This window comes from Micrasema longulum, unplaced genomic scaffold, assembly GCF_059751315.1.
Source record: "Micrasema longulum isolate JH-2025_06_02 unplaced genomic scaffold, ASM5975131v1 h1tg001068l, whole genome shotgun sequence".
In the NCBI taxonomy this organism is placed as follows: Eukaryota; Metazoa; Arthropoda; class Insecta; order Trichoptera; family Brachycentridae; genus Micrasema; species Micrasema longulum.
This window is the reverse complement of record NW_028278256.1, coordinates 145,942-156,477: the sequence shown is the minus strand read 5'-3', so window position 1 is coordinate 156,477 and position 10,536 is coordinate 145,942. Positions and strand designations below refer to the sequence as shown.

Here is a 10,536-nt window from a genome sequence, read left to right as displayed (position 1 = left end):
GAAGAGAAGAGTAGGTCTCGAACAATCGGTAGGTGGTTATTTATTTACAAATATTTCTTTACATTTATTAAAATTTTTGATCAAAAAGTTGATGGTATAAATATTTATAAAATTCAAGTTTCGTCGATATTTTTGATAACCCTGTTTTCTGTCAAGACTTTACAGAGCGAGAAAAAATACGTAAAAGAAAAATAATTTAGACGCATTCATAAACATGCGGTATTGATTAAACCAGTACATGATTACATACCATATTGATAAGGCATTCTTTTAATTATTATACGCTTTAACATGTTTCGAAATCGGTCAGACAATTAGTGACAACTTTACGAACGGAGCGAGAACTTGGAATTGGTGGGCGCGTCAAAAATGGATCGAGTTACAAATAAAAATATAAATGATATTAAATTAAGCGAAATTAAACGTGTTGTTAGAGAATTGTGAAGATTAAGATCGCCGTGTCGTTAAGTTTTAAAATCGATTAAAGGTAAGATGTCTTTAGATAACTCAGTGTTATTTTTTTAATGTATTTTGTTATTTTTGTTATTACAACAATATCGCTTTGACCAAAATGTATATTTTTTTCAAGTTTGTTGGTGGACATTGCTGGTGAATGTTAATGGTGAATGAACACAGTGTGTAAAGTGGCAACTTAAACCAGCCAATGACAGGTCATAAGCCCTGTAAAGCCTAGACCTTCATATATCCTTCTCAAAAATGGTTTCTCTTTTGGTTGCAACAAATTTAGATCTGAATAAGAATTAATTATTAAAGAGATACTTGCGGACCCGACAGACAAAGCTTGGAAAAAGACTTTTCATTGAAAAGTAGGTAATTAGGTACTTGTTTGTGATTAAATTCCAAAACTAAAAATTGTAAATATTTAATTTAAGTAGGTACCTAGGTATTTGTTTATCGTTAAATTCTAAAACATAAAATATATGTATTTTCAAATATGGTATTCTTTTTGCAAACGTCAAATTCCGGTCTTCTCACCAACAGAGGGGTGTACTTATGTAGGAATACGATTTTTTAAATGTATTGAATTTAATATTATTTTAGTATTACCAAAAATCCAGTAAAAGTAAATAAATGGGTAGAAATTAAAGGAATTTAAGAAAATAATCTGATTGAGATCCACAAAAAACAAATGCTGTTTGTAAACATTCAAAAATGAACTTTTTTAAAAACAAAACTATTTACTTTCCATTTTTTTTGTAAATGCATTCTCCTCGAATGTAACCCTGATAGATCGACGAATCAAACATTTATGCTTCTAACTTCTTTTTTACAAATTATATTGAAGATTTTAATATCTACAAACACGCACAGCGCAAAGATATATTTTTCTATGAAAACCGCACGTAAATCGGCTAAGCCGTTTAGGAGGAGTTTAGTGACATCACACGCACCGAAGAGTAATATATATAAAGATGATAAATATTCGCCTCGAAGATTTCGACGAACAGTTCATTGTAATTAATAATTGAAATAATAGGCGAATAACACTCACAAATTTAGAATAACTGGTGACCGGTTTCATTACTTTCGCGACGTCTTCTATACGGGTAGTTTTATGATATAATTAAATTGAATAAGAATGAAACAATGTTTTGAGTATGTCCAAAGTTTGCAGACAGGCTGGATTTCCTTCCTAGGGTGTTTTAAGATCTAAAATTGTTGCAACAGAGAGGAAAAACATTCTTGACACGGGAATACGGAAGTATAGGTATTTGCAGGGCTTATGACTCGTCACTGGCCATTTTGAGTGGCCACTTTACACACTGTGTAACATTCATCATTCTGCCCATGTTTGAGCCTCCACATTTCCCCAAGATTATAAAAATAATGATCGAATAATAAACATTGGTTATTGAAGGCAGCATTTTTTTTTACGAGCTCATCCAGCTGACTTCTTTCGATTCTGAGGTGCCAATCTTTTACTTCAACTGAGATTTTTTTTGTTGAAAAATTTACTTCTCAAAAGTCAACAGATGGTAGATTTGAGGAAATGTGAATGTTTAAATATAGGCAGAATGGTGAATGTGGTGTGTAAAGTGGCCACTTAAACCAGCCAATGCCATATGCCCTGTAAATGCCTAGACTTCCATTCTCTCTTCTCATAAATGTGTGTTTTCTGCGTGAAAAATATCAGTTCATGGTTTACTTCTTCGTTCTATTTCCAAGGCACTCTCTTAATACCCATCCACAATTCCTCTTTCTTCTCTAACTCATATAGTGTCCACGCGGCTCCAATGTGGAATCATCTCCTATCCACCATCAAAGATGTTGCTACATTATCTCTGTTTAAATCACGTCTGAAGAAACATCTCCTTTCTCTTCCTTAATCTCTTCTCCTTTCCTTTTCCTCTTTTTTCCTTTTTCCCATTGAGTAATAGTTTTGATTTAAGGTAATTTATAAACAAATACGTTTATTTCTATTTTTATATATCTTTAGCTTTTTAGTCTTTTTTTTCTATTGAATATGTTCTGTTACTTGAATAATAAAAAAAAACTATTATTTTATTGGTTAAATAAATAAAAAAATATATAAAAAAATCTCTCTCATTAATATACATTTTTACACTTGTCACATTCAATTAATCTTTTTTTTTAGTAACTAAAATCCCACCGAGCCACTTTCTGGGGCTTGTTGCAACTAATTTAGTACATTTGTTTATTTACTATGCACATTTACGCTCAAGGGGCGTTTACAAAAATAAGAGGGAACATTTCGTCGTTTGTCTATCTGCACCCAGTTGTTTTTTATGAAAAACAAAAACAAGAAAGGAAAACAAAAAACAAACCGACTTGAGCGTTGACTTAGAGATTACACACGCGTTGACTTATGACTGCAATACCTGAAGCATGTTCACTATTGTTCATTATGATTGCTCAAATGCTTAGCATGTTTTTAAGCACGTCGTTAGTTATTTGTGATTGAGCTACAATCTCTTTATGGACCTGGGCCCCGATCACAATGGGAAGTTAACATTTATCTTCAATTTTATCTACAAAGTTAAACTAAGTTTTCTGTATGAAATCGGGAGCCTTATGCTGGACTCATACATTTTAAGAATCGCTTACGACTTATGTAAATTGACGATTGACAGTATTCTTGAACCACCCATGCGAGTGAAGTCATTAAAAAACCAGTCAAATTTATCTCGAATGCCCCAAAGCGCTCGACATTGACAATCGAATGCGACATTGTACCTTCAGCTGTCAAACTTTCTTCGTATAAATCGTTCGCCATTTGTATTTGAATGACCAGCATTTCAATTTAGTTTTAACTAATGTAATTTCTAATTAGCAGCAGTGATAAATGTTATGATGTGTGTACCGATAAATGTGCATATAATATATTTTTATATTTGCAATCGCTTCTGAAATGACACGATTTCAAAATTATTTTATTCTTCATCGATCTCGGAGTACATGTTTGAGATAAAATAAGCTTTTAAAATACGCTAAACAAATAAGTATTATATATTTTGGTATAACAAATATGTATTGATATATTAAACAGTTTGTATACATATACAATTTATATACATATTGCCTTAAGGCAATTTCTTCCAATATACCAAACCGTTCAGTTTGAGAAAATTACAAGTACATGGATATATTGAATCTTACGATTTTATACAAAATTAAAAACAAAGGTTAATTTAAAAAATAAAAATTGACACTATACTATGAAGAGAGGAGAGGGAATGGGAAGGAAAGGAGAAGGATAAAGGAACAACTTAAATATTTAGATAGAGACATTTCAATGTAAAGTTAAATGTAAAATAAAGAAGGGGCAGGGCGTCTCTTACATTCCGCGTTTACATTCCTTAGCCAACAAATTTACTTGTGAAATAGACATTTTTAATACGACAATTATCAATTTTAAAACGTTCTTAAATGCACTGTTTGAAACAAATTATTAGTGTCGTAATAAAACTTTCTTTTTCATACAACTCTTTCTCTGTTTTTGATGTGTATTATTATTATTTTATCTCTTTCTGATATTAATTTATCAAATATTTTTGTGTGCCGTATATTATATTATTTTCACATATATACTTACTGTTAACTAATTTTCATTATTTGTTTTTAACAATAATTTGTTGATACCATTTTTTTTTATACTTATAAGTATATGAAAATGTATTTATTTTTTTGTTTGAATTCTTTACAGGTTATTTACAATTTGCTTTTAAATTCAATTACTTTTATTATATCCATATAAAATTATTTTTTTCTTTTTTACTATGTAAAGTTTCACTTTTTATTTTGCATGGCAGTATGCTTCTTATTGTTTCTAAATGTATACAAAAAAGCATTGTTTATCTTTTAAATTTTTACACACTATGTTTGTACTTAACTGTATATTTTTTGTAAATGCCCCTTGGGCGTATTGTAAAATTAGATAAATAAATAAAATAAATAAATTAGTGTGTAGATTAATTTACAATCTAGCAGCTACTACTGTTAACGAAAAGGCGGACTGTAAATGAAAAACGAATTTCATTCAGTTTTGTGATAGAGAAATATTTGAAGAAAGGATAGGAACATGGAATGGATACCTACTTTTAATATGATGTGAATGTTCTTCAATTTCGGGCACTAGATGACAAAATGCACTTAAAAATCAAACAATATTTTCAACGACGCGCGACGAATCCAACCACTTTTTATGCAATTTTATGTAAAGTGAAAAATGTTGTTTTGTTTTTGTTCTAAATCCGAATCTTCTAATTTTGAATTTCTTCCATCTTGATGTTAGGTAGGTACTATAAAGATGGGCCAAGGGAAGGATGGGAAAGAAAGGTATCGGCCAGGAATAGTATCGATAAAAGCTGTTATTTACTTAACAACTTCTATGAAAGAGAGGCAAGAAAATTAGAGAGATGAAAGGGTATTAAAAAGGTTCCTTCGTTACTAGAACGAAAAGATAGTCCGTGTTGTGATAGAGGTTGGAAGAGCTCTCTCAGATAAACCACGTGAAAACGCGGGACCGGGACACAACGCACGGTTTTTATAATCACGTGTTTACACGGCTCCAGGATACAAAGCACAAAAAAAGGAGTTAGGCCCTGTATATGTGCGAACATTGCAATGCGCAATTTGGCTCTCCATAAAGGCCAATGTTAGCAAAAATGACTTATTTCATTATTTCAAATAGATCTGAGAAGTTTCAATTGATTTAACCCAGTATTTTCATAATAATGACACATTTAAGAAACCCACAAAGCATTACATTTCACAAAAATGGGCCTGGCACAGGGTAAAATCTATGTGTATCCGGCCGGTACTCAAAGTATTAAACCAGGGCCTTAATTATGAACGCTATCTTCATCTGTACGTATCGAGACGGTATACTTAACTTCTGTACTATTTGTATCTACCCCGGTATGTCCAACTTCTTGTCATCTTGACCATATTATCGAATCCAACCAATGAATGACCCCGAAAATTTAGTCCGCTTTCCTTACATCATTAAAATTTAAAAAAGGTCTCATTTATATTTTAAACAGGCTTCTGTAATAAAAAGTGCCCACTTTAAAGCGATTATTAACTCTAATAAATCCCAATTCAAACTGAGAAATGCTCGCTTGAACATGATTTTTATATGACTTTTGACTATTACCAAGACGGTACGCTTAACTTTCGTCTGTATTTATCTACCGAATGATTACAAAACCAGCTCTTAAAACGTCACGATACGTACACTCAGGAGGATAGTAAAACAGATGGAATAAATATACTTACTAATTACTTTTTTTAAGTGGCAACATTTTTAACGCCTAGATGTAAACTCTTATGTGTTTTTGCATCTAGGCGTTCGTTTTCTAAGCTGACAGTTATGTCGGAATTTAATTCGACTTCAAAATTTACTTATTTCTCAGAACGATTTAAAAAATTAATAAATATTAATTAAAGGAAAAATTGTTCGCTGGAACAATTTTTTTGTTGCTTATAATGTGTAGATATGTGTATCGAGGGGTACTAGACCGTCGGTACAAACAGATGTAATTATCCCAAAACTTGAAGGTAAGTGGTCGGTAGTGTATCTTCGTAATTGCTCGACAGAATTTATCTTCAAATATACATTTAACGTCCTTATCTTTCCATCATAATCGAGGCCCAGCCAATGAGAGATTAAAGGCCCTGTAAATGCCTAGAATAGCATATTCACTTCTTAAATATGTTCTCTGTTTCCGTTGTAATAATACACTGATCTAATAGTAGTCGTTTGACAGCCTTACCCCAAGAACTTAGGAGATGTCTCAATTACTTTTAAATTATCAAACCTGTATTTTATCTACAATAGGTACTGATAAATAACTATAGACGTAGGTACGGACGACAGACAGAAGATATAATCGCCACTATTTATAACGAATAATCTACCAGATAAAAATGAATACATTGACATCATCTGTACTGTAACTAATATCATTTTTGAACATATTATATCTTAATTAACTCTTAAAAGACTATGGTAAATAATCACCTTGCGCGCGGTGATGTATGTAACATCGTGTTACCACTAGTAAAGGGTGGAATATTCTAAAGTTCAGACATTTAAAAAAAAAAACATGGAAACATACTGTCTAATAATTCATTTTCCATAATTTATGCGTATAAACATATAATTTAGCCCTGTTATAGAAAAATAAATTAAAAACCACAAGGACGCCGCTAATGTTTTTTTAATTTTTTTAAATATTTATAAATCATAAAACACAAAGTATTTTACAAGTATAATACGTTGAATTACATTCCCAGAAGTTACAACTCAATTCAGGACACAAATAATATTAACATTTAGAAAATAACACATATTGAGAACAACAAAGAAACAAAGCAAGTTTAGCACATTTATAACTAAATACAGCACAACAATATATCCGCCTAAAACCTTTTCTTACACAAGCAGAATAAATATATTAAAAAAACGCTTTTAAGATAAAAAAAAAAAGTAGTGAATCTACTAAGGGAGATAAGGAGATAAGATGATGCTGCCATAGTGATGATGAGAACATATCCATCTCCGTTAGTAAACATCTGGATAGCTAAGAAATGTCGTATAGTACAATGAACACATGATTATTGGAAACATAATTCGGATATACAAAACGTGTATCAGACCAAATCATGGTGTATACAACAGAGGCGAGGATAGATAGAAAGAAAATGTTACGCGCGTGCGTCCCTTATCACTGTCATCAACTGACTAACGACTGAATCTGTTTTAGATAACACCCGCCGCAGAACAGCTTCTCTGTCTTCCTTGTTTTGACTTATATTTTCATGCTCTCTCTTGTATAAGGTATCTGTAAAGATGTGTTGTTGAATTAGCGGACATTAATTCTTCGCGTGGCAAGAATAAATATTTTTTGTATGAACATTTAGCATAGTTATACAAATTTAACTTTTCAAATCGGGTGTGAAAATGTCCATTTGAAGATTCCAAAAAATACGAATTCATCGTTTAAAAAAATAAAAGAGATATATCAAGTCTTGTGGCCTATGTCGACTAGTGTGACATCACAGCCACACAAGAGTTAATGTTATTAAATATTTATATGTGACCACTTACCGACTTTTCTATGTCTACCGGTTTCGAGACGTACCCATCCCTTCATCCTTCACCATAGTTTTGGCACAAAAATATAAAACCAGCATGCCATGCATTTTAGTAGGACTCCCTTAGATGCACTGATTAGATTATGAAAATATTTCATGTTGTGGGAGAAATAGCTATAAAAAGGAGGGGATAAAGGGAGAGGCGTGAGTTTTATTTTTTTATTTATTTTTATTTGGGAAAAAAACGTCAGTTTTTACATATGCCGCATATTATACTGGTGGACGTCACGATTGAAGGTATAGCAAAGCGAAAAATAGATAATAAAAATAAATATTATACTGAATATTGCCAATATTAGTGAGAGAGTCTTTATTTACACCTTGAAGCACCATTTTTGCCATCTCATAATACGGTATGACCAAAAATGGGAGAATGTCAGTAAGTTTTTATATCTGTACTTTAGATCCTTGTATTTATTTATTTATTTTTATTTGGAAAAATCTAACAGTTTTTACATATATTGTATACAGAAAATAAGAATATATAACAGTCGATATAAGTATTCCACAGTGGTGAAAGCTATTAAGTACATTATCGGTATCAAAATAAAAGCAATTTAACAATGAAGAAATGTTAGACACTTAGATGTTGCAAATAAAATAAAAATACATATACAGTGATAAAAATAAAGTAAATTGAAACATGATAATTTTAAATTTAAAGAATAAGAAAAGAAAAAGTTATATCCAAAAATAATGTAAAATGTACAAAATATAATAATGAACATACGAGTACATACATAATTACTGACATCGTATAATTAAGCGGGTGTACTGTCTATAAGGAATCTTCTATATTTCATATGGAAGAGATGAAAAATGTCTGCGTGACCGGAGAAAACAGTATTACAATAATGACATGCTCTAAAGAAAAAGTCGTTTTTCCTTGAGTTAGTCCTAGGTACTGGCAAATTAAATGAAGTATGGAGTCTTGTTCTATCGGGTACAATGTTTACTAGTTTAAACAGGAATATTTGATCTGCAATCACTCTTCTCTACTTCATAGTTTGAATTGAATTTGGTGTACAGTGAAAATTATATATTATTAAATTTATGAATGATATAGGTATAGGGTGAGACTAACAATGGAACATAGTATAATGTGCTATATTGAAACGTTGTTTGATTATTGATCATAAGAACATGATTTTTTTAAGCTTTCTAATGTGAAATATTTCCATATTATTTAATTTTAACCCTTAATTATTGTATATTTATTTGTATGTAAGATCATTATTAAAGTCCTGATAAAAATTGATTACATGATTTGCTAATTTGAAGAAATTGTTATTGTGAAGACACCCTATGAGTTCATTAACACATAATGGTCATCCAATACCTTCTAAACTCACGCCCCAACCTCTTTTTGAAACTATTTCTCCCACAGCATAAAATATTTCCATAACCTAATCAGCGATGATGTATGATTTTAAAAAGTTTTTTTAGACATCAAAGTGAAAGAGGTCTTAAAAATTGCCTTTTGGATCACATTTTTTTTTTTTTTTTAATTTTTTTTATTTGATTTAATAGCATAATTATACATTTTTACAATTTAAAAAAAAATTCACTTGTTATATTTTTACTAAAACTAAAATCCCACCAAGCCACTTTTTGTAGCTTGTTGGTGAAGATTATATTTATACTGACTTAATAATATTATTTACATTTATAAAAACAATGAATTACATATAAAAATTAACAGCCGGAAAGATCAGAATAAACATGTTTATACAAATAATAATATATAAATTTATTTTTTAAATACAAGAAAATACATGAAAAAATAAAATATTTATACCTAAGCTACTATTTATATATAAACTCTTGATCGAGTAGCCACTCTCTTATTTTGCTCTTGTTACAATGTGAGTTAAATTTAAGTTCTTTTGGTAATAAATTAAAAATTCTAGGTACTAAATATTTGAGAGTTCTATTTCCATATTTATTGCATACTTTTGGTACTACCAAGCCATCATTAGACGTGAAGCGTGTATTATGGTTATGTTTTAAACGTAAAAACTATATAAAAAAATATTCCACACTATTTTTGGCCCGTAACCGAGGTTTAAAGTTTATAGCTGTCCGAATATTTTTTTGTTAAAAAAGGTTTAACTAAATCACATTACAAATTCGAACACGTTTTAAAACTACCGAAATGAAAAAAGTTTACACTCTGCGGAACTGATTCCGTCGAGCGCCTGGTTAATATTGACAATAACAATGGCGCATTAAAACAATATTTTCCCATTTATCACAAAACAAAGTGCAACTTACACCCTTAGTTGCTTATTTAATAAGTTTTACTTCACATTATAAAATTTAATTGGACTGATTTTCTTACTTAAATAAGAAATGACAGCCGGTTTAGCGCAAAAATTGACCTTTTCGAAATCTTCAAGCTCTGGTTTAGGGCCAAAAGTAGTATCAAATATTTTTTTTGATATTTTTTGCATTCCGAAGTATCCAAAAGGCAAAAGGCAACTTTTAAGGCCCCTTTCATTTCAAAATTCGAAAGAAAAAATATCGGCCCTCCCTAATGTATAGGTTGCCTATTAAAATGCATGGCACGCTGGTTTTATATTTTTGTGCAGCAACTATGGTGAAGGTGTATAGTGGGTTTTGCATGTTGGTTTAATTGGTGTCCTAACGAAATCGGTAGACATAGAAAAGTCGGTAAGTGGTTATATACAAATATTTAATAACATTTAGTCAAATGTTTGACCACAAAGTTAATGCTTTAAATATTAATCATATATTTTATCTTCTAATGTTTCTTCACTCCGAAAAAGATAATCTTGCTTATCAACCGATATATCTGATTGCAAGCTAATCAAATATTTGATCAATCTTATTTATTGATATTTTTTTATTATTGATGACAACAATATTCAATGC

The 10,536-nt window shown here is 30.6% G+C and overlaps 1 protein-coding gene across 2 annotated transcripts in view; it reads left to right on the top strand.

The window, feature by feature from the left end:
• Window positions 1–233: 233 nt before the first annotated feature.
• LOC148277208 (membrane-associated transporter protein-like) overlaps window positions 234–10,536 on the top strand; it is a 46,269-nt gene continuing 35,966 nt past the window's right edge. For both annotated transcript variants that reach the window (XM_088233188.1, XM_088233187.1), the window contains exon 1: window positions 234–487. The gene's annotated coding sequence lies outside the window, so the exon portion shown is untranslated. The remainder of the gene's footprint in view (window positions 488–10,536) is intronic.